This window comes from Pseudophryne corroboree, chromosome 11 (genome assembly GCF_028390025.1).
Source record: "Pseudophryne corroboree isolate aPseCor3 chromosome 11, aPseCor3.hap2, whole genome shotgun sequence".
NCBI lineage: Eukaryota > Metazoa > Chordata > Amphibia > Anura > Myobatrachidae > Pseudophryne > Pseudophryne corroboree.
The window spans coordinates 165,672,753-165,696,816 of NC_086454.1; the positions used below are offsets into that span (position 1 = coordinate 165,672,753).

General features: G+C 32.7%; 11 non-coding genes across 11 annotated transcripts; all 11 read right to left on the reverse strand.

The window, feature by feature from the left end:
- Nucleotides 1–284: 284 nt before the first annotated feature.
- TRNAI-AAU (transfer RNA isoleucine (anticodon AAU)) lies at nt 285–358 on the reverse strand. Its single transcript has one exon. It is a non-coding gene; the product is annotated as a tRNA-Ile (tRNA).
- A 1,586-nt stretch (nt 359–1,944) lies between these two features.
- On the reverse strand, nt 1,945–2,018 carry TRNAI-AAU (transfer RNA isoleucine (anticodon AAU)). The gene has a single exon. It is a non-coding gene; the product is annotated as a tRNA-Ile (tRNA).
- A 1,590-nt stretch (nt 2,019–3,608) lies between these two features.
- On the reverse strand, nt 3,609–3,682 carry TRNAI-AAU (transfer RNA isoleucine (anticodon AAU)). Its single transcript has one exon. It is a non-coding gene; the product is annotated as a tRNA-Ile (tRNA).
- A 1,589-nt stretch (nt 3,683–5,271) lies between these two features.
- TRNAI-AAU (transfer RNA isoleucine (anticodon AAU)) lies at nt 5,272–5,345 on the reverse strand. Its single transcript has one exon. It is a non-coding gene; the product is annotated as a tRNA-Ile (tRNA).
- Nucleotides 5,346–8,599: 3,254 nt separating this feature from the next.
- Nucleotides 8,600–8,673, reverse strand: TRNAI-AAU (transfer RNA isoleucine (anticodon AAU)). Its single transcript has one exon. It is a non-coding gene; the product is annotated as a tRNA-Ile (tRNA).
- A 4,914-nt stretch (nt 8,674–13,587) lies between these two features.
- Nucleotides 13,588–13,661, reverse strand: TRNAI-AAU (transfer RNA isoleucine (anticodon AAU)). Its single transcript has one exon. It is a non-coding gene; the product is annotated as a tRNA-Ile (tRNA).
- Nucleotides 13,662–15,249: 1,588 nt separating this feature from the next.
- Nucleotides 15,250–15,323, reverse strand: TRNAI-AAU (transfer RNA isoleucine (anticodon AAU)). Its single transcript has one exon. It is a non-coding gene; the product is annotated as a tRNA-Ile (tRNA).
- Nucleotides 15,324–18,577: 3,254 nt separating this feature from the next.
- Nucleotides 18,578–18,651, reverse strand: TRNAI-AAU (transfer RNA isoleucine (anticodon AAU)). The gene has a single exon. It is a non-coding gene; the product is annotated as a tRNA-Ile (tRNA).
- A 1,562-nt stretch (nt 18,652–20,213) lies between these two features.
- Nucleotides 20,214–20,287, reverse strand: TRNAI-AAU (transfer RNA isoleucine (anticodon AAU)). The gene has a single exon. It is a non-coding gene; the product is annotated as a tRNA-Ile (tRNA).
- A 1,589-nt stretch (nt 20,288–21,876) lies between these two features.
- On the reverse strand, nt 21,877–21,950 carry TRNAI-AAU (transfer RNA isoleucine (anticodon AAU)). The gene has a single exon. It is a non-coding gene; the product is annotated as a tRNA-Ile (tRNA).
- Nucleotides 21,951–23,539: 1,589 nt separating this feature from the next.
- On the reverse strand, nt 23,540–23,613 carry TRNAI-AAU (transfer RNA isoleucine (anticodon AAU)). Its single transcript has one exon. It is a non-coding gene; the product is annotated as a tRNA-Ile (tRNA).
- Nucleotides 23,614–24,064: the final 451 nt, after the last annotated feature.

Genomic DNA, 24,064 nt, shown 5'->3' on the forward strand with positions numbered 1-24,064 from the left:
CTTCTTCTTCTTCTAGTAACACCTAGTGCCCTCTATGTTTGAGCAGCAATATAATAACTGATTAATTTGCCCTTGCATATCTTAGTTTTGCCATATTGCTTGATTTGAGACAAAAGTCACTGAGCCATGTAGAGAAAAATCTTCATCAGCCAAAGGATGACACTCCCACTGGCTTCTGATAAGTATTTGAAGAGATTTTGTGATATATGTGTCTATGATGTTTTCAAGTATTCATGCACTCCACCGATGAGCTTATTCCATTCTTGTCCATCAAGAAAAGCAAATGGCCCATACGGGGATCGAACCTGTGACCTTGGCGTTATTAGCACCGCGCTCTTACCAACTGAGCTAACCAGCCACAGATATTACTGCAAGCAAACACAAAACTGTCAAATGTACCTCAAAGCACAGATCATATTTTGTTTTTATAGCATTTCATTTTTCAAAAAAAAGCTTAAGTCATAGAGTCACTTGAAGCATGGGTATCATAAACATGCTCCAGTTTCTTTCCACATTACAAAATAAAAATAAATATTAGATAGGATAATAACAAAGATTAAGGCATCTAGTTATAGTATAAAAATAGACAATTTAGACTAGGAGTATATGCAAATCTAAGCAAAATCAATCTAAAAAATCTAATACACAATTTTTAATTGTAAATTTACAGATTGTTGAAAAAGATAATCCCAGGATGTAATCCATTATGTATTAAATTTAGTATGTTTTACTAAATTGTGTATGAATAACTTTTAACACAAAAAAAATATATATTGGGGAAGTAGCTTAATGTGCCCATTGGAAATAAAGAATGCTAGCCCATTTTGGAATGCATAGCTTAAGAAAATACAAACTTCAATCCATAGGAAAGCACTTTTTATTCAGTCTACACTCTGTAATCATACTATAGCTTAATTTACAAATTGTGATGTCATTATCAGACTTAACTCACAAGAGACTTTCATCCTTGGTCTATAAAAAAGGCAGTTCTCTGTTATAAAGCTTGAAACAATTGTAAGTGGCTGATATGCAAATATAGAAATACAGAAAAACTGTCAATTCAATGCTAGGATAACATAAGGGGTGATGCTCCAACTGAAATTGGTCCTAGGCATTTAGGTTTCTAGTATCTATCTTCTCCTTTAAAAAATAGGTTACTTTTTATATATTATCATTGGGTTTGGACAAATATTCTACATAATACCTATTGCATCCCTGAGCTTATTAGAAACTTGAAATAATATATATAAAGTATTGAATTTCTTTTCTTTGCATTTAAAAGATGAGCGCACTTCAGTAGATGCCATTGCTCAGGTGAGGGTTCCATGGTGTAATTGTTAGCACCCTGGACTTTGAATCTAGTAATCTGAGTTCATATCTCGTGGGAGCTAACATTGTTTATTTTCCTTTTGTTCAATTCTCCATTTTCATTCAATGTATGAGTATTGCAAATCTTCATTTAAAATTCATATAAATTCCATCATCTTCAGTGGTGTCCTTTGTTTAAACTCATTTTTAAACTTATCAAATCAGAAGTATGTCAAATATTTGGAAATAAGAAAAGATGCAATAAAAATGCAGAGATCCATTACTTGTGCTCTGGTCTTTAGAAATTCTCCATTTTTTTTACTTCAGTGTGCACTAATGAGAGGGGAGCACATATCTTCTTCTTCTAGTAACACCTAGTGCCCTCTATGTTTGAGCAGCAATATAATAACTGATTAATTTGCCCTTGCATATCTTAGTTATGCCATATTGCTTGATTTGAGACAAAAGTCACTGAGCCATGTAGAGAAAAATCTTCATCAGCCAAAGGATGACACTCCCACTGGCTTCTGATATGTATTTGAAGAGATTTTGTGATATATGTGTCTATGATGTTTTCAAGTATTCATGCACTCCACCGATGAGCTTATTGCATTCTTGTCCATCAAGAAAAGCAAATGGCCCATACGGGGATCGAACCCGTGACCATGGCGTTATTAGCACCACGCTCTAACTAACTGAGCTAACCGGCCACAGATGTTGCTATGAGCAAACACAAAACTGGCAAATGTACCTCAAAGCACAGATCATATTTTGTTTTTATAGCATTTCATTTTTCAAAAAAAAGCTTAAGCCATAGAGTCACTTGAAGCATGGGTATCATAAAAATGCTCCAGTTTCTTTCCACATTACAAAATAAAAATAAATATTAGATAGGATAATAACAAAGATTAAGGCATCTACTAATAGTATAAAAATAGACAATTTAGACAAGGAGTATATGCAAATCTAAGCAATATCAATCTGAAAAATCTAATACACAATTTTTAATTGTAAATTTACAGATTGTTGAAAAAGATAATCCCAGGATGTAATCCATTATGTATTAAATTAAGTATGTTTTACCAAGTTGTGTATGAATAACTTTTAACACAAAAAAATATATATTGGGGAAGTAGCTTAATGTGCCCATTGGAAATAAAGAATGCTAGCCCATTTTGGAATGCAAAGCTTAAGAAAATACAAACTTCAATCCATAGGAAAGCACTTTTTATTCAGTCTACACTCTGTAATCATACTATAGCTTAATTTACAAATTGTGATGTCATTATCAGACTTAACTCACAAGAGACTTTCATCCTTGGACTATAAAAAAGGCAGTCCTCTGTTATAAAGCTTGAAACAATTGTAAGTGGCTGATATGCAAATATGGAAATACAGAAAAACTGTCAACTCAATGCTAGGATAACATAAGGGGTGATGCTCCAACTAAAATTGGTCCTAGGCATTTAGGTTTCTAGTATCTATCTTCTCCTTTAAAAAATAGGTTACTGTTTATATATTATCATTGGGTTTGGACAAATATTCTACATAATACCTATTGCATCCCTGAGCTTATTAGAAACTTGAAATAATATATATAAAGTATTGAATTTCTATTCTTTGCATTTAAAAGATGAGTGCACTTCAGTAGATGCCATTGCTCAGGTGAGGGTTCCATGGTGTAATTGTTAGCACCCTGGACTTTGAATCTAGTAATCTGAGTTCATATCTCGTGGGAGCTAACATTGTTTATTTTCCTTTTGTTCAAAGCTCCATTTTTATTCAATGTATGAGTATTGCAAATCTTCATTTAAAATTCATATAAATTCCATCATCTTCAGTGGTGTCCTTTGTTTAAACTCATTTTTAAACTTATCAAACCAGAAGTATGTCAAATATTTGGAAATAAGAAAAGATGCAATAAGAATGCAGAGATCCATTACTTGTGCTCTGGTCTTTAGAAATTCTCCATTTTTTTTTTACTTCAGTGTGCACTAATGAGAGGGGAGCACATATCTTCTTCTTCTTCTAGTAACACCTAGTGCCCTCTATGTTTGAGCAGCAATATAATAACTGATTAATTTGCCCTTGCATATCTTAGTTATGCCATATTGCTTGATTTGAGACAAAAGTCTCTGAGCCATGTAGAGAAAAATCTTCATCAGCCAAAGGATGACACTCCCACTGGCTTCTGATATGTATTTGAAGAGATTTTGTGATATATGTGTCTATGATGTTTTCAAGTATTCATGCACTCCACCGATGAGCTTATTCCATTCTTGTCCATCAAGAAAAGCAAATGGCCCATACGGGGATCGAACCTGTGACCTTGGCGTTATTAGCACCACACTCTAAACAACTGAGCTAACTGGCCAAAGATATTACTGCAAGCAAACACAAAACTGTCAAATGTACCTCAAAGCATAGATCATATTTTGTTTTTATAGCATTTCATTTTTCAAAAAAAAAGCTTAAGCCATAGAGTCACTTGAAGCATGGGTATCATAAAAATGCTCCAGTTTCTTTCCACATTACAAAATAAAAATAAATATTAGATAGGATAATAACAAAGATTAAGGCATCTAGTAATAGTATAAAAATAGACAATTTAGACTAGGAGTATATGCAAATCTAAGCAAAATCAATCTAAAAAATCTAATATACAATTTTTAATTGTAAATTTACAGATTGTTGAAAAAGATAATCCCAGGATGTAATCCATTATGTATTAAATTTAGTATGTTTTACCAAATTGTGTATGAATAACTTTTAACACAAAAAAATATATATTGGGGAAGTAGCTTAATGTGCCCATTGGAAATAAAGAATGCTAGCCCATTTTGGAATGCAAAGCTTAAGAAAATACAAACTTCAATCCATAGGAAAGCACTTTTTATTCAGTCTACACTCTGTAATCATACTATAGCTTAATTTACAAATTGTGATGTCATTATCAGACTTAACTCACAAGAGACTTTCATCCTTGGTCTATAAAAAAGGCAGTCCTCTGTTATAAAGCTTGAAACAATTGTAAGTGGCTGATATGCAAATATGGAAATACAGAAAAACTGTCAATTCAATGCTAGGATAACATAAGGGGTGATGCTCCAACTGAAATTGGTCCTAGGCATTTAGGTTTCTAGTATCTATCTTCTCCTTTAAAAAATAGGTTACTTTTTATATATTATCATTGGGTTTGGACAAATATTCTACATAATACTTATTGCATCCCTGAGCTTATTAGAAACTTGAAATAGTATATATAAAGTATTGAATTTCTTTTCTTTGCATTTAAAAGATGAGCGCACTTCAGTAGATGCCATTGCTCATGTGAGGGTTCCATGGTGTAATTGTTAGCACCCTGGACTTTGAATCTAGTCATCTGAGTTCATATCTCGTGGGAGCTAACATTGTTTATTTTCCTTTTGTTCAAAGCTTCATTTTCATTCAATGTATGAGTATTGCAAATCTTCATTTAAAATTCATATAAATTCCATCATCTTCAGTGGTGTCCTTTGTTTAAACTCATTTTTAAACTTATCAAACCAGAAGTATGTCAAATATTTGGAAATAAGAAAAGATGCAATAAGAATGCAGAGATCCATTACTTGTGCTCTGGTCTTTAGAAATTCTCCATTTTTTTTACTTCAGTGTGCACTAATGAGAGGGGATCACATATCTTCTTCTTCTTCTAGTAACACCTAGTGCCCTCTATGTTTGAGCAGCAATATAATAACTGATTAATTTGCCCTTGCATATCTTAGTTATGCCATATTGCTTGATTTGAGACAAAAGTCACTGAGCCATGTAGAGAAAAATCTTCATCAGCCAAAGGATGACACTCCCACTGGCTTCTGATACGTATTTGAAGAGATTTTGTGATATATGTGTCTATGATGTTTTCAAGTATTCATGCACTCCACCGATGAGCTTATTCCATTCTTGTCCATCAAGAAAAGCAAATGGCCCATACGGGGATTGAACCTGTGACCTTGGCGTTATTAGCACCACACTCTAAACAACTGAGCTAACTGGCCACAGATATTACTGCTAGCAAACACAAAACTGGCAAATGTACCTCAAAGCATAGATCATATTTTGTTTTTATAGCATTTCATTTTTCTAAAAAAAAACTTAAGCCATAGAGTCACTTGAAGCATGGGTATCATAAAAATGCTCCAGTTTCTTTCCACATTACAAAATAAAAATAAATATTAGATAGGATAATAACAAAGATTAAGGCATCTACTAATAGTATAAAAATAGACAATTTAGACTAGGAGTATATGCAAATCTAAGCAAAATCAATCTAAAAAATCTAATACACAATTTTTAATTGTAAATTTACAGATTGTTGAAAAAGATAATCCCAGGATGTAATCCATTATGTATTAAATTTAGTATGTTTTACCAAATTGTGTATGAATAACTTTTAACACAAAAAAATATATATTGGGGAAGTAGCTTAATGTGCCCATTGGAAATAAAGAATGCTAGCCCATTTTGGAATGCAAAGCTTAAGAAAATACAAACTTCAATCCATAGGAAAGCACTTTTTATTCAGTCTACACTCTGTAATCATACTATAGCTTAATTTACAAATTGTGATGTCATTATCAGACTTAACTCACAAGAGACTTTCATCCTTGGTCTATAAAAAAGGCAGTCCTCTGTTATAAAGCTTGAAACAATTGTAAGTGGCTGATATGCAAATATGGAAATACAGAAAAACTGTCAATTCAATGCTAGGATAACATAAGGGGTGATGCTCCAACTGAAATTGGTCCTAGGCATTTAGGTTTCTAGTATCTATCTTCTCCTTTAAAAAATAGGTTACTTTTTATATATTATCATTGGGTTTGGACAAATATTCTACATAATACCTATTGCATCCCTGAGCTTATTAGAAACTTGAAATAGTATATATAAAGTATTGAATTTCTTTTCTTTGCATTTAAAAGATGAGCGCACTTCAGTAGATGCCATTGCTCATGTGAGGGTTCCATGGTGTAATTGTTAGCACCCTGGACTTTGAATCTAGTCATCTGAGTTCATATCTCGTGGGAGCTAACATTGTTTATTTTCCTTTTTTTCAAAGCTTCATTTTCATTCAATGTATGAGTATTGCAAATCTTCATTTAAAATTCATATAAATTCCATCATCTTCAGTGGTGTCCTTTGTTTAAACTCATTTTTAAACTTATCAAACCAGAAGTATGTCAAATATTTGGAAATAAGAAAAGATGCAATAAGAATGCAGAGATCCATTACTTGTGCTCTGGTCTTTAGAAATTCTCCATTTTTTTTACTTCAGTGTGCACTAATGAGAGGGGATCACATATCTTCTTCTTCTTCTAGTAACACCTAGTGCCCTCTATGTTTGAGCAGCAATATAATAACTGATTAATTTGCCCTTGCATATCTTAGTTATGCCATATTGCTTGATTTGAGACAAAAGTCACTGAGCCATGTAGAGAAAAATCTTCATCAGCCAAAGGATGACACTCCCACTGGCTTCTGATAAGTATTTGAAGAGATTTTGTGATATATGTGTCTATGATGTTTTCAAGTATTCATGCACTCCACCGATGAGCTTATTCCATACTTGTCCATCAAGAAAAGCAAATGGCCCATACTGGGATTGAACCTGTGACATTGGCGTTATTAGCACCACATTCTAAACAACTGAGCTACCTGGCCACAGATATTACCGCAAGCAAACACAAAACTGGCAAATGTACCTCAAAGCATAGATCATATTTTGTTTTTATAGCATTTCATTTTTCAAAAAAAAAACTTAAGCCATAGAGTCACTTGAAGCATGGGTATCATAAAAATGCTCCAGTTTCTTTCCACATTACAAAATAAAAATAAATATTAGATAGGATAATAACAAAGATTAAGGCATCTAGTAATAGTATAAAAATAGACAATTTAGACTAGGAGTATATGCAAATCTAAGCAAAATCAATCTAAAAAATCTAATACACAATTTTTAATTGTAAATTTACAGATTGTTGAAAAAGATAATCCCAGGATGTAATCCATTATGTATTAAATTTAGTATGTTTTACCAAGTTGTGTATGAATAACTTTTAACACAAAAAAATATATATTGGGGAAGAAGCTTAATGTGCCCATTGGAAATAAAGAATGCTAGCCCATTTTGGAATGCAAAGCTTAAGAAAATACAAACTTCAATCCATAGGAAAGCACTTTTTATTCAGTCTACACTCTGTAATCATACTATAGCTTAATTTACAAATTGTGATGTCATTATCAGACTTAACTCACAAGAGACTTTCATCCTTGGTCTATAAAAAAGGCAGTCCTCTGTTATAAAGCTTGAAACAATTGTTAGTGGCTGATATGCAAATATGGAAATACAGAAAAACTGTCAATTCAATGCTAGGATAACATAAGGGGTGATGCTCCAACTGAAATTGGTCCTAGGCATTTAGGTTTCTAGTATCTATCTTCTCCTTTAAAAAATAGGTTACTTTTTATATATTATCATTGGTTTTGGACAAATATTCTACATAATACCTATTGCATCCCTGAGCTTATTAGAAACTTGAAATAATATATATAAAGTATTGAATTTCTTTTCTTTGCATTTAAAAGATGAGCGCACTTCAGTAGATGCCATTGCTCAGGTGAGGGTTCCATGGTGTAATTGTTAGCACCCTGGAATTTGAATCTAGTCATCTGAGTTCATATCTCGTGGGAGCTAACATTGTTTATTTTCCTTTTGTTCAAAGCTCCATTTTCATTCAATGTATGAGTATTGCAAATCTTCATTTAAAATCCATATAAATTCCATCATCTTCAGTGGTGTCCTTTGTTTAAACTCATTTTTAAACTTATCAAATCAGAAGTATGTCAAATATTTGGAAATAAGAAAAGATGCAATAAGAATGCAGAGATCCATTGCTTGTGCTCTGGTCTTTAGAAATTCTCCATTTTTTTACTTCAGTGTGCACTAATGAGAGGGGAGCACATATCTTCTTCTTCTTCTTCTAGTAACACCTAGTGCCCTCTATGTTTGAGCAGCAATATAATAACTGATTAATTTGCCCTTGCATATCTTAGTTTTGCCATATTGCTTGATTTGAGACAAAAGTCACTGAGCCATGTAGAGAAAAATCTTCATCAGCCAAAGGATGACACTCCCACTGGCTTCTGATAAGTATTTGAAGAGATTTTGTGATATATGTGTCTGTGATGTTTTCAAGTATTCATGCACTCCACCGATGAGCTTATTGCATTCTTGTCCATCAAGAAAAGCAAATAGCCCATACGGGGATCGAACCCGTGACCATGGCGTTATTAGCACCACGCTCTAACTAACTGAGCTAGCCGGCCACAGATGCTGCTATGAGCAAACACAAAACTGGCAAATGTACCTCAAAGCACAGATCATATTTTGTTTTTATAGCATTTCATTTTTTAAAAAAAAAGCTTAAGCCATAGAGTCACTTGAAGCATGGGTATCATAAAAATGCTCAAGTTTCTTTCCACATTACAAAATAAAAATAAATATTAGATAGGATAATAACAAAGATTAAGGCATCTACTAATAGTATAAAAATAGACAATTTAGACAAGGAGTATATGCAAATCTAAGCAATATCAATCTGAAAAATCTAATACACAATTTTTAATTGCAAATTTACAGATTGTTGAAAAAGATAATCCCAGGATGTAACCCATTATGTATTAAATTAAGTATGTTTTACCAAGTTGTGTATGAATAACTTTTAACACAAAAAAATATATATTGGGGAAGTAGCTTAATGTGCCCATTGGAAATAAAGAATGCTAGCCCATTTTGGAATGCAAAGCTTAAGAAAATACAAACTTCAATCCATAGGAAAGCACTTTTTATTCCGTCTACACTCTGTAATCATACTATAGCTTAATTTACAAATTGTGATGTCATTATCAGACTTAACTCACAAGAGACTTTCATCCTTGGTCTATAAAAAAGGCAGTCCTCTGTTATAAAGCTTGAAACAATTGTAAGTGGCTGATATGCAAATATGGAAATACAGAAAAACTGTCAATTCAATGCTAGGATAACATAAGGGGTGATGCTCCAACTGAAATTGGTCCTAGGCATTTAGGTTTCTAGTATCTATCTTCTCCTTTAAAAAATAGGTTACTTTTTATATATTATCATTGGGTTTGGACAAATATTCTACATAATACCTATTGCATCCCTGAGCTTATTAGAAACTTGAAATAGTATATATAAAGTATTGAATTTCTTTTCTTTGCATTTAAAAGATGAGCGCACTTCAGTAGATGCCATTGCTCATGTGAGGGTTCCATGGTGTAATTGTTAGCACCCTGGACTTTGAATCTAGTCATCTGAGTTCATATCTCGTGGGAGCTAACATTGTTTATTTTCCTTTTTTTCAAAGCTTCATTTTCATTCAATGTATGAGTATTGCAAATCTTCATTTAAAATTCATATAAATTCCATCATCTTCAGTGGTGTCCTTTGTTTAAACTCATTTTTAAACTTATCAAACCAGAAGTATGTCAAATATTTGGAAATAAGAAAAGATGCAATAAGAATGCAGAGATCCATTACTTGTGCTCTGGTCTTTAGAAATTCTCCATTTTTTTTACTTCAGTGTGCACTAATGAGAGGGGATCACATATCTTCTTCTTCTTCTAGTAACACCTAGTGCCCTCTATGTTTGAGCAGCAATATAATAACTGATTAATTTGCCCTTGCATATCTTAGTTATGCCATATTGCTTGATTTGAGACAAAAGTCACTGAGCCATGTAGAGAAAAATCTTCATCAGCCAAAGGATGACACTCCCACTGGCTTCTGATAAGTATTTGAAGAGATTTTGTGATATATGTGTCTATGATGTTTTCAAGTATTCATGCACTCCACCGATGAGCTTATTCCATACTTGTCCATCAAGAAAAGCAAATGGCCCATACGGGGATTGAACCTGTGACATTGGCGTTATTAGCACCACATTCTAAACAACTGAGCTAACTGGCCACAGATATTACCGCAAGCAAACACAAAACTGGCAAATGTACCTCAAAGCATAGATCATATTTTGTTTTTATAGCATTTCATTTTTCAAAAAAAAAACTTAAGCCATAGAGTCACTTGAAGCATGGGTATCATAAAAATGCTCCAGTTTCTTTCCACATTACAAAATAAAAATAAATATTAGATAGGATAATAACAAAGATTAAGGCATCTACTAATAGTATAAAAATAGACAATTTAGACAAGGAGTATATGCAAATCTAAGCAATATCAATCTGAAAAATCTAATACACAATTTTTAATTGCAAATTTACAGATTGTTGAAAAAGATAATCCCAGGATGTAACCCATTATGTATTAAATTAAGTATGTTTTACCAAGTTGTGTATGAATAACTTTTAACACAAAAAAATATATATTGGGGAAGTAGCTTAATGTGCCCATTGGAAATAAAGAATGCTAGCCCATTTTGGAATGCAAAGCTTAAGAAAATACAAACTTCAATCCATAGGAAAGCACTTTTTATTCCGTCTACACTCTGTAATCATACTATAGCTTAATTTACAAATTGTGATGTCATTATCAGACTTAACTCACAAGAGACTTTCATCCTTGGTCTATAAAAAAGGCAGTCCTCTGTTATAAAGCTTGAAACAATTGTAAGTGGCTGATATGCAAATATGGAAATACAGAAAAACTGTCAATTCAATGCTAGGATAACATAAGGGGTGATGCTCCAACTGAAATTGGTCCTAGGCATTTAGGTTTCTAGTATCTATCTTCTCCTTTAAAAAATAGGTTACTTTTTATATATTATCATTGGGTTTGGACAAATATTCTACATAATACCTATTGCATCCCTGAGCTTATTAGAAACTTGAAATAGTATATATAAAGTATTGAATTTCTTTTCTTTGCATTTAAAAGATGAGCGCACTTCAGTAGATGCCATTGCTCATGTGAGGGTTCCATGGTGTAATTGTTAGCACCCTGGACTTTGAATCTAGTCATCTGAGTTCATATCTCGTGGGAGCTAACATTGTTTATTTTCCTTTTGTTCAAAGCTTCATTTTCATTCAATGTATGAGTATTGCAAATCTTCATTTAAAATTCATATAAATTCCATCATCTTCAGTGGTGTCCTTTGTTTAAACTCATTTTTAAACTTATCAAACCAGAAGTATGTCAAATATTTGGAAATAAGAAAAGATGCAATAAGAATGCAGAGATCCATTACTTGTGCTCTGGTCTTTAGAAATTCTCCATTTTTTTTACTTCAGTGTGCACTAATGAGAGGGGATCACATATCTTCTTCTTCTTCTAGTAACACCTAGTGCCCTCTATGTTTGAGCAGCAATATAATAACTGATTAATTTGCCCTTGCATATCTTAGTTATGCCATATTGCTTGATTTGAGACAAAAGTCACTGAGCCATGTAGAGAAAAATCTTCATCAGCCAAAGGATGACACTCCCACTGGCTTCTGATAAGTATTTGAAGAGATTTTGTGATATATGTGTCTATGATGTTTTCAAGTATTCATGCACTCCACCGATGAGCTTATTCCATACTTGTCCATCAAGAAAAGCAAATGGCCCATACGGGGATTGAACCTGTGACATTGGCGTTATTAGCACCACACTCTAAACAACTGAGCTAACTGGCCACAGATATTACCGCAAGCAAACACAAAACTGGCAAATGTACCTCAAAGCATAGATCATATTTTGTTTTTATAGCATTTCATTTTTCAAAAAAAAAACTTAAGCCATAGAGTCACTTGAAGCATGGGTATCATAAAAATGCTCCAGTTTCTTTCCACATTACAAAATAAAAATAAATATTAGATAGGATAATAACAAAGATTAAGCCATCTAGTAATAGTATAAAAATAGACAATTTAGACTAGGAGTATATGCAAATCTAAGCAAAATCAATCTAAAAAATCTAATACACAATTTTTAATTGTAAATTTACAGATTGTTGAAAAAGATAATCCCAGGATGTAATCCATTATGTATTAAATTTAGTATGTTTTACCAAGTTGTGTATGAATAACTTTTAACACAAAAAAATATATATTGGGGAAGTAGCTTAATGTGCCCATTGGAAATAAAGAATGCTAGCCCATTTTGGAATGCAAAGCTTAAGAAAATACAAACTTCAATCCATAGGAAAGCACTTTTTATTCAGTCTACACTCTGTAATCATACTATAGCTTAATTTACAAATTGTGATGTCATTATCAGACTTAACTCACAAGAGACTTTCATCCTTGGTCTATAAAAAAGGCAGTCCTCTGTTATAAAGCTTGAAACAATTGTTAGTGGCTGATATGCAAATATGGAAATACAGAAAAACTGTCAATTCAATGCTAGGATAACATAAGGGGTGATGCTCCAACTGAAATTGGTCCTAGGCATTTAGGTTTCTAGTATCTATCTTCTCCTTTAAAAAATAGGTTACTTTTTATATATTATCATTGGTTTTGGACAAATATTCTACATAATACCTATTGCATCCCTGAGCTTATTAGAAACTTGAAATAATATATGTAAAGTATTGAATTTCTTTTCTTTGCATTTAAAAGATGAGCGCACTTCAGTAGATGCCATTGCTCAGGTGAGGGTTCCATGGTGTAATTGTTAGCACCCTGGACTTTGAATCTAGTCATCTGAGTTCATATCTCGTGGGAGCTAACATTGTTTATTTTCCTTTTGTTCAAAGCTCCATTTTCATTCAATGTATGAGTATTGCAAATCTTCATTTAAAATCCATATAAATTCCATCATCTTCAGTGGTGTCCTTTGTTTAAACTCATTTTTAAACTTATCAAATCAGAAGTATGTCAAATATTTGGAAATAAGAAAAGATGCAATAAGAATGCAGAGATCCATTGCTTGTGCTCTGGTCTTTAGAAATTCTCCATTTTTTTACTTCAGTGTGCACTAATGAGAGGGGAGCACATATCTTCTTCTTCTTCTAGTAACACCTAGTGCCCTCTATGTTTGAGCAGCAATATAATAACTGATTAATTTGCCCTTGCATATCTTAGTTTTGCCATATTGCTTGATTTGAGACAAAAGTCACTGAGCCATGTAGAGAAAAATCTTCATCAGCCAAAGGATGACACTCCCACTGGCTTCTGATAAGTATTTGAAGAGATTTTGTGATATATGTGTCTGTGATGTTTTCAAGTATTCATGCACTCCACCGATGAGCTTATTGCATTCTTGTCCATCAAGAAAAGCAAATAGCCCATACGGGGATCGAACCCGTGACCATGGCGTTATTAGCACCACGCTCTAACTAACTGAGCTAGCCGGCCACAGATGCTGCTATGAGCAAACACAAAACTGGCAAATGTACCTCAAAGCACAGATCATATTTTGTTTTTATAGCATTTCATTTTTCAAAAAAAAAGCTTAAGCCATAGAGTCACTTGAAGCATGGGTATCATAAAAATGCTCCAGTTTCTTTCCACATTACAAAATAAAAATAAATATTAGATAGGATAATAACAAAGATTAAGGCATCTACTAATAGTATAAAAATAGACAATTTAGACAAGGAGTATATGCAAATCTAAGCAATATCAATCTGAAAAATCTAATACACAATTTTTAATTGCAAATTTACAGATTGTTGAAAAAGATAATCCCAGGATGTAACCCATTATGTATTAAATTAAGTATGTTTTACCAAGTTGTGTATGAATAACTTTTAACACAAAAAAATATATATTGGGGAAGTAGCTTAATGTGCCCATTGGAAATAAAGAATGCTAGCCCATTTTGGAATGCAAAGCTTAAGAAAATACAAACTTCAATCCATAGGAAAGCACTTTTTATTCCGTCTACACTCTGTAATCATACTATAGCTTAATTTACAAATTGTGATGTCATTATCAGACTTAACTCACAAGAGACTTTCATCCTTGGTCTATAAAAAAGGCAGTCCTCTGTTATAAAGCTTGAAACAATTGTAAGTGGCTGATATGCAAATATGGAAATACAGAAAAACTGTCAACTCAATGCTAGGATAACATAAGGGGTGATGCTCCAACTAAAATTGGTCCTAGGCATTTAGGTTTCTAGTATCTATCTTCTTTAAAAAATAGGTTACTTTTTATATATTATCATTGGGTTTGGACAAATATTCTACATAATACCTATTGCATCCCTGAGCTTATTAGAAACTTGAAATAATATATATAAAGTATTGAATTTCTTTTCTTTGCATTTAAAAGATGAGCGCACTTCAGTAGATGCCATTGCTCAGGTGAGGGTTCCATGGTGTAATTGTTAGCACCCTGGACTTTGAATCTAGTAATCTGAGTTCATATCTCGTGGGAGCTAACATTGTTTATTTTCCTTTTGTTCAAAGCTCCATTTTTATTCAATGTATGAGTATTGCAAACCTTCATTTAAAATTCATATAAATTCCATCATCTTCACTGGTGTCCTTTGTTTAAACTCATTTTTAAACTTATCAAACCAGAAGTATGTCAAATATTTGGAAATAAGAAAAGATGCAATAAGAATGCAGAGATCCATTACTTGTGCTCTGGTCTTTAGAAATTCTCCATTTTTTTTTTACTTCAGTGTGCACAAATGAGAGGGGAGCACATATCTTCTTCTTCTTCTAGTAACATCTAGTGCCCTCTATGTTTGAGCAGCAATATAATAACTGATTAATTTGCCCTTGCATATCTTAGTTATGCCATATTGCTTGATTTGAGACAAAAGTCACTGAGCCATGTAGAGAAAAATCTTCATCAGCCAAAGGATGACACTCCCACTGGCTTCTGATATGTATTTGAAGAGATTTTGTGATATATGTGTCTATGATGTTTTCAAGTATTCATGCACTCCACCGATGAGCTTATTCCATTCTTGTCCATCAAGAAAAGCAAATGGCCCATACGGGGATCGAACCTGTGACCTTGGCGTTATTAGCACCACACTCTAAACAACTGAGCTAACTGGCCACAGATATTACTGCAAGCAAACACAAAACTGGCAAATGTACCTCAAAGCATAGATCATATTTTGTTTTTATAGCATTTCATTTTTCAAAAAAAAGCTTAAGCCATAGAGTCACTTGAAGCATGGGTATCATAAAAATGCTCCAGTTTCTTTCCACATTACAAAATAAAAAATAAATATTAGATAGGATAATAACAAAGATTAAGGCATCTAGTAATAGTATAAAAATAGACAATTTAGACTAGGAGTATATGCAAATCTAAGCAAAATCAATCTAAAAAATCTAATACACAATTTTTAATTGTAAATTTACAGATTGTTGAAAAAAGATAATCCCAGGATGTAATCCATTATGTATTAAATTTAGTATGTTTTACCAAATTGTGTATGAATAACTTTTAACACAAAAAAATATATATTGGGGAAGTAGCTTAATGTGCCCATTGGAAATAAAGAATGCTAGCCCATTTTGGAATGCAAAGCTTAAGAAAATACAAACTTCAATCCATAGGAAAGCACTTTTTATTCAGTCTACACTCTGTAATCATACTATAGCTTAATTTACAAATTGTGATGTCATTATCAGACTTAACTCACAAGAGACTTTCATCCTTGGTCTATAAAAAAGGCAGTCCTCTGTTATAAAGCTTGAAACAATTGTAAGTGGCTGATATGCAAATATGGAAATACAGAAAAACTGTCAATTCAATGCTAGGATAACATAAGGGGTGATGCTCCAACTGAAATTGGTCCTAGGCATTTAGGTTTCTAGTATCTATCTTCTCCTTTAAAAAATAGGTTACTTTTTATATATTATCATTGGTTTTGGACAAATATTCTACATAATACCTATTGCATCCCTGAGCTTATTAGAAACTTGAAATAATATATATAAAGTATTGAATTTCTTTTCTTTGCATTTAAAAGATGAGCGCACTTCAGTAGATGCCATTGCTCAGGTGAGGGTTCCATGGTGTAATTGTTAGCACCCTGGACTTTGAATCTAGTCATCTGAGTTCATATCTCGTGGGAGCTAACATTGTTTATTTTCCTTTTGTTCAAAGCTCCATTTTTATTCAATGTATGAGTATTGCAAATCTTCATTTAAAATTCATATAAATTCCATCATCTTCAGTGGTGTCCTTTGTTTAAACTCATTTTTAAACTTATCAAACCAGAAGTATGTCAAATATTTGGAAATAAGAAAAGATGCAATAAGAATGCAGAGATCCATTACTTGTGCTCTGGTCTTTAGAAATTCTCCATTTTTTTTTTACTTCAGTGTGCACTAATGAGAGGGGAGCACATATCTTCTTCTTCTTCTAGTAACATCTAGTGCCCTCTATGTTTGAGCAGCAATATAATAACTGATTAATTTGCCCTTGCATATCTTAGTTATGCCATATTGCTTGATTTGAGACAAAAGTCACTGAGCCATGTAGAGAAAAATCTTCATCAGCCAAAGGATGACACTCCCACTGGCTTCTGATATGTATTTGAAGAGATTTTGTGATATATGTGTCTATGATGTTTTCAAGTATTCATGCACTCCACCGATGAGCTTATTCCATTCTTGTCCATCAAGAAAAGCAAATGGCCCATACGGGGATCGAATCTGTGACCTTGGCGTTATTAGCACCACACTCTAAACAACTGAGCTAACTGGCCACAGATATTACTGCAAGCAAACACAAAACTGGCAAATGTACCTCAAAGCATAGATCATATTTTGTTTTTATAGCATTTCATTTTTCAAAAAAAAGCTTAAGCCATAGAGTCACTTGAAGCATGGGTATCATAAAAATGCTCCAGTTTCTTTCCACATTACAAAATAAAAATAAATATTAGATAGGATAATAACAAAGATTAAGGCATCTAGTAATAGTATAAAAATAGACAATTTAGACTAGGAGTATATGCAAATCTAAGCAAAATCAATCTAAAAAATCTAATACACAATTTTTAATTGTAAATTTACAGATTGTTGAAAAAGATAATCCCAGGATGTAATCCATTATGTATTAAATTTAGTATGTTTTACCAAATTGTGTATGAATAACTTTTAACACAAAAAAATATATATTGGGGAAGTAGCTTAATGTGCCCATTGGAAATAAAGAATGCTAGCCCATTTTGGAATGCAAAGCTTAAAAAAATACAAACTTCAATCCATAGGAAAGCACTTTTTATTCAGTCTACACTCTGTAATCATACTATAGCTTAATTTACAAATTGTGATGTCATTATCAGACTTAACTCACAAGAGACTTTCATCCTTGGTCTATAAAAAAGGCAGTCCTCTGTTATAAAGCTTGAAACAATTGTAAGTGGCTGATATGCAAATATGGAAATACAGAAAAACTGTCAATTCAATGCTAAGATAACATAAGGGGTGATGCTCCAACTGAAATTGGTCCTAGGCATTTAGGTTTCTAGTATCTATCTTCTCCTTTAAAAAATAGGTTACTTTTTATATATTATCATTGGGTTTGGACAAATATTCTACATAATACCTATTGCATCCCTGAGCTTATTAGAAACTTGAAATAATATATATAAAGTATTGAATTTCTTTTCTTTGCATTTAAAAGATGAGTGCACTTCAGTAGATGCCATTGCTCAGGTGAGGGTTCCATGGTGTAATTGTTAGCACCCTGGACTTTGAATCTAGTAATCTTAGTTAATATCTCGTGGGAGCTAACATTGTTTATTTTCCTTTTGTTCAAAGCTCCATTTTCATTCAATGTATGAGTATTGCAAATCTTCATTTAAAATTCATATAAATTCTATCATCTTCAGTGGTGTCCTTTGTTTAAACTCATTTTTAAACTTATCAAACCAGAAGTATGTCAAATATTTGGAAATAAGAAAAGATGCAATAAGAATGCAGAGATCCATTACTTGTGCTCTGGTCTTTAGAAATTCTCCATTTTTTTTACTTCAGTGTGCACTAATGAGAGGGGATCACATATCTTCTTCTTCTTCTAGTAACACCTAGTGCCCTCTATGTTTGAGCAGCAATATAATAACTGATTAATTTGCACTTGCATATCTTAGTTATGCCATATTGCTTGATTTGAGACAAAAGTCACTGAGCCATGTAGAGAAAAATCTTCATCAGCCAAAGGATGGCACTCTCACTGGCTTCTGATATGTATTTGAAGAGATTTTGTGATATATGTGTCTATGATGTTTTCAAGTATTCATGCACTCCACCGATGAGCTTATTCCATTCTTGTCCATCAAGAAAAGCAAATGGCCCATACGGGGATCAAACCCGTGACCTTGGCGTTATTAGCACCACGCTCTAACCAACTGAGCTAACAGGCCACAGATATTACTACCAGCAAACACAAAACTGGCAAATGTACCTCAAAGCACAGATCATATTTTGTTTTTATAGCATTTCATTTTTCAAAAAAAGCTTAAGCCATAGAGTCACTTGAAGCATGGGTATCATAAAAATGCTCCAGTTTCTTTCCACATTACAAAATAAAAATAAATATTAGATAGGATAATAACAAAGATTAAGGCATCTAGTAATAGTATAAAAATAGACAATTTAGACTAGGAGTATATGCAAATCTAAACAAAATCAATCTAAAAAATCTAATACACAATTTTTAATTGTAAATTTACAGATTGTTGAAAAAGATAATCCCAGGATGTAATCCATTATGTATTAAATTTAGTATGTTTTACCAAGTTGTGTATGAATAACTTTTAACACAAAAAAATATATATTGGGGAAGTAGCTTAATGTGCCCATTGGAAATAAAGAATGCTAGCCCATTTTGGAATGCAAAGCTTAAGAAAATACAAACTTCAATCCACAGGAAAGCACTTTTTATTCAGTCTACACTCTGTAATCATACTATAGCTTAATTTACAAATTGTGATGTCATTATCAGACTTAACTCACAAGAGACTTTCATCCTTGGTCTATAAAAAAGGCAGTCCTCTGTTATAAAGCTTGAAACAATTGTAAGTGGCTGATATGCAAATATGGAAATACAGAAAAACTGTCAATTCAATGCTAGGATAACATAAGGGGTGATGCTCCAACTGAAATTGGTCCTAGGCATTTAGGTTTCTAGTATCTATCTTCTTCTTTAAAAAATAGGTTACTTTTTATATATTATCATTGGGTTTGGACAAATATTCTACATAATACCTATTGCATCCCTGAGCTTATTAGAAACTTGAAATAATATATATAAAGTATTGCATTTCTTTTCTTTGCATTTAAAAGATGAGTGCACTTCAGTAGATGCCATTGCTCAGGTGAGGGTTCCATGGTGTAATTGTTAGCACCCTGGACTTTGAATCTAGTAATCTGAGTTCATATCTCGTGGGAGCTAACATTGTTTATTTTCCTTTTGTTCAAAGCTCCATTTTCATTCAATGTATGAGTATTGCAAATCTTCATTTAAAATTCATATAAATTCCATCATCTTCAGTGGTGTCCTTTGTTTAAACTCATTTTTAAACTTATCAAATCAGAAGTATGTCAAATATTTGGAAATAAGAAAAGATGCAATAAGAATGCAGAGATCCATTACTTGTGCTCTGGTCTTTAGAAATTCTCCATTTTTTTTTACTTCAGTGTGCACTAATGAGAGGGGAGCACATATCTTCTTCTTCTTCTAGTAACACCTAGTGCCCTCTATGTTTGAGCAGCAATATAATAACTGATTAATTTGCCCTTGCATATCTTAGTTATGCCATATTGCTTGATTTAAGACAAAAGTCACTGAGCCATGTAGAGAAAAATCTTCATCAGTCAAAGGATGACACTCCCACTGGCTTCTGATATGTGTCTATGATGTTTTCAAGTATTCATGCACTCCACCGATGAACTTATTCCATTCTTGTTCATCAAGAAAAGCAAATGGCCCATATGGGGATCGAACCCATGACCTTGGCGTTATTAGCACCACGCTCTAACCAACTGAGCTAACCGGCCACAGATATTACTGCAAGCAAACACAAAACTGGCAAATGTACCTCAAAGCACAGATCATATTTTGTTTTTATAGCATTTCATTTTTCAAAAAAAAGCTTAAGCCATAGAGTCACTTGAAGCATGGTTATCATAAAAATGCTCCAGTTTCTTTCCACATTACAAAATAAAAATAAATATTAGATAGGATAATAACAAAGATTAAGGCATCTACTAATAGTATAAAAATAGACAATTTAGACAAGGAGTATATGCAAATCTAAGCAAAATCAATCTAAAAAATCTAATACACAATTTTTAATAGTAAATTTACAGATTGTTGAAAAAGATAATCCCATGATGTAATCCATTATGTATTAAATATAGTATGTTTTACCAAGTTGTGTATGAATAACTTTTAACACAAAAAAATATATATTGGGGAAGTAGCTTAATGTGCCCATTGGAAATAAAGAATGCTAGCCCATTTTGGAATGCAAAGCTTATGAAAATACAAACTTCAATCCATAGGAAAGCACTTTTTATTCAGTCTACACTCTGTAATCATTCTATAGCTTAATTTACAAATTGTTATGCCATTATCAGACTTAACTCACAAGAGACTTTCATCCTTGGTCTATAAAAAAGGCAGTCCTCTGTTATAAAGCTTGAAACAATTGTAAGTGGCTGATATGCAAATATGGAAATACAGAAAAACTGTCAATTCAATGCTAGGATAACATAAGGGGTGATGCTCCAACTGAAATTGGTCCTAGGCATTTAGGTTTCTAGTATCTATCTTCTCCTTTAAAAAATAGGTTACTTTTTATATATTATCATTGGTTTTGGACAAATATTCTACATAATACCTATTGCATCCCTGAGCTTATTAGAAACTTGAAATAATATATATAAAGTATTGAATTTCTTTTCTTTGCATTTAAAAGATGAGCGCACTTCAGTAGATGCCATTGCTCAGGTGAGGGTTCCATGGTGTAATTGTTAGCACCCTGGACTTTGAATCTAGTCATCTGAGTTCATATCTCGTGGGAGCTAACATTGTTTATTTTCCTTTGTTCAAAGCTCCATTTTCATTCAATGTATGAGTATTGCAAATCTTCATTTAAAATTCATATAAATTCCATCATCTTCAGTGGTGTCCTTTGTTAAAACTCATTTTTACACTTATCAAATCAGAAGTATGTCAAATATTTGGAAATAAGAAAAGATGCAATAAGAATGCAGAGATCCATTGCTTGTACTCTGGTCTTTAGAAATTCTCCATTTTTTTACTTCAGTGTGCACTAATGAGAGGGGAGCACATATCTTCTTCTTCTTCTTTTAGTAACACCTAGTGCCCTCTATGTTTGAGCAGCAATATAATAACTGATTAATTTGCCCTTGCATATCTTAGTTATGCCATATTGCTTGATTTGAGACAAAAGTCACTGAGCCATGTAGAGAAAAATCTTCATCAGCCAAAGGATGACACTCCCACTGGCTTCTGATAAGTATTTGAAGAGATTTTGTGATATATGTGTCTATGATGTTTTCAAGTATTCATGCACTCCACCGATGAGCTTATTCCATTCTTGTCCATCAAGAAAAGCAAATGGCCCATACGGGGATCGAACCCGTAACCTTGGCGTTATTAGCACCACGCTCTAACCAACTGAGCTAACAGGCCACAGATATTGCTGTCAGCAAACACAAAACTGGCAAATGTACCTCAAAGCACAGATCATATTTTGTTTTTATAGCATTTCATTTTTCAAAAAAAAGCTTAAGCCATAGAGTCACTTGAAGCATGGGTATCATAAAAATGCTCCAGTTTCTTTCCACATTACAAAATAAAAATAAATATTAGATAGGATAATAACAAAGATTAAGGCATCTAGTAATAGTATAAAAATGGACAATTTAGACTAGGAGTATATGCAAATCTAAGCAAAATCAATCTAAAAAATCTAATACACAATTTTTAATTGTAAATTTACAGATTGTTGAAAAAGATAATCCCAGGATGTAATCCATTATGTATTAAATATAGTATGTTTTACCAAGTTGTGTATGAATAACTTTTAACACAAAAAAATATATATTGGTGAAGTAGCTTAATGTGCCCATTGGAAATAAAGAATGCTAGCCCATTTTGGAATGCAAAGCTTAAGAAAATACAAACTTCAATCCATAGGAAAGCACTTTTTATTCAGTCTACACTCTGTAATCATTCTATAGCTTAATTTACAAATTGTTATGTCATTATCAGACTTAACTCACAAGAGACTTTCATCCTTGGTCTATAAAAAAGGCAGTCCTCTGTTATAAAGCTTGAAACAATTGTAAGTGGCTGATATGCAAATATGGAAATACAGAAAAACTGTCAATTCAATGCTAGGATAACATAAGGGGTGATGCTCCAACTGAAATTGGTCCTAGGCATTTAGGTTTCTAGTATCTATCTTCTCCTTTAAAAAATAGGTTACTTTTTATATATTATCATTGGTTTTGGACAAATATTCTACATAATACCTATTGCATCCCTGAGCTTATTAGAAACTTGAAATAATATATATAAAGTATTGAATTTCTTTTCTTTGCATTTAAAAGATGAGCGCACTTCAGTAGATGCCATTGCTCAGGTGAGGGTTCCATGGTGTAATTGTTAGCACCCTGGACTTTGAATCTAGTCATCTGAGTTCATATCTCGTGGGAGCTAACATTGTTTATTTTCCTTTGTTCAAAGCTCCATTTTCATTCAATGTATGAGTATTGCAAATCTTCATTTAAAATTCATATAAATTCCAGCATCATCAGTGGTGTCCTTTGTTTAAACTCATTTTTAAACTTATCAAATCAGTAGTATGTAAAATATTTGGAAATAAGAAAAGATGCAATAAGAATGCAGAGATCCATTGCTTGTGCTCTGGTCTTTAGAAATTCTCCATTTTTTTACTTCAGTGTGCACTAATGAGAGGGGAGCACATATCTTCTTCTTCTTCTTTTAGTAACACCTAGTGCCCTCTATGTTTGAGCAGCAATATAATAACTGATTAATTTGCCCTTGCATATCTTAGTTATGCCATATTGCTTGATTTGAGACAAAAGTCACTGAGCCATGTAGAGAAAAATCTTCATCAGCCAAAGGATGACACTCCCACTGGCTTCTGATAAGTATTTGAAGAGATTTTGTGATATATGTGTCTATGATGTTTTCAAGTATTCATGCACTCCACCGATGAGCTTATTCCATTCTTGTCCATCAAGAAAAGCAAATGGCCCATACGGGGATCGAACCCGTAACCATGGCGTTATTAGCACCATGCTCTAACCAACTGAGCTAACAGGCCACAGATATTGCTGCCAGCAAACACAAAACTGGCAAATGTACCTCAAAGCACAGATCATATTTTGTTTTTATAGCATTTCATTTTTCAAAAAAAAGATTAAGCCATAGAGTCACTTGAAGCATGGGTATCATAAAAATGCTCCAGTTTCTTTTCACATTACAAAATAAAAATAAATATTAGATAGGATAATAACAAAGATTAAGGCATCTAGTAATAGTATAAAAATGGACAATTTAGACTAGGAGTATATGCAAATCTAAGCAAAATCAATCTAAAAAATCTAATACACAATTTTTAATTGTAAATTTACAGATTGTTGAAAAAGATAATCCCATGATGTAATCCATTATGTATTAAATATAGTATGTTTTACCAAGTTGTGTATGAATAACTTTTAACACAAAAAAAAATATATATTGGGGAAGTAGCTTAATGTGCCCATTGGAAATAA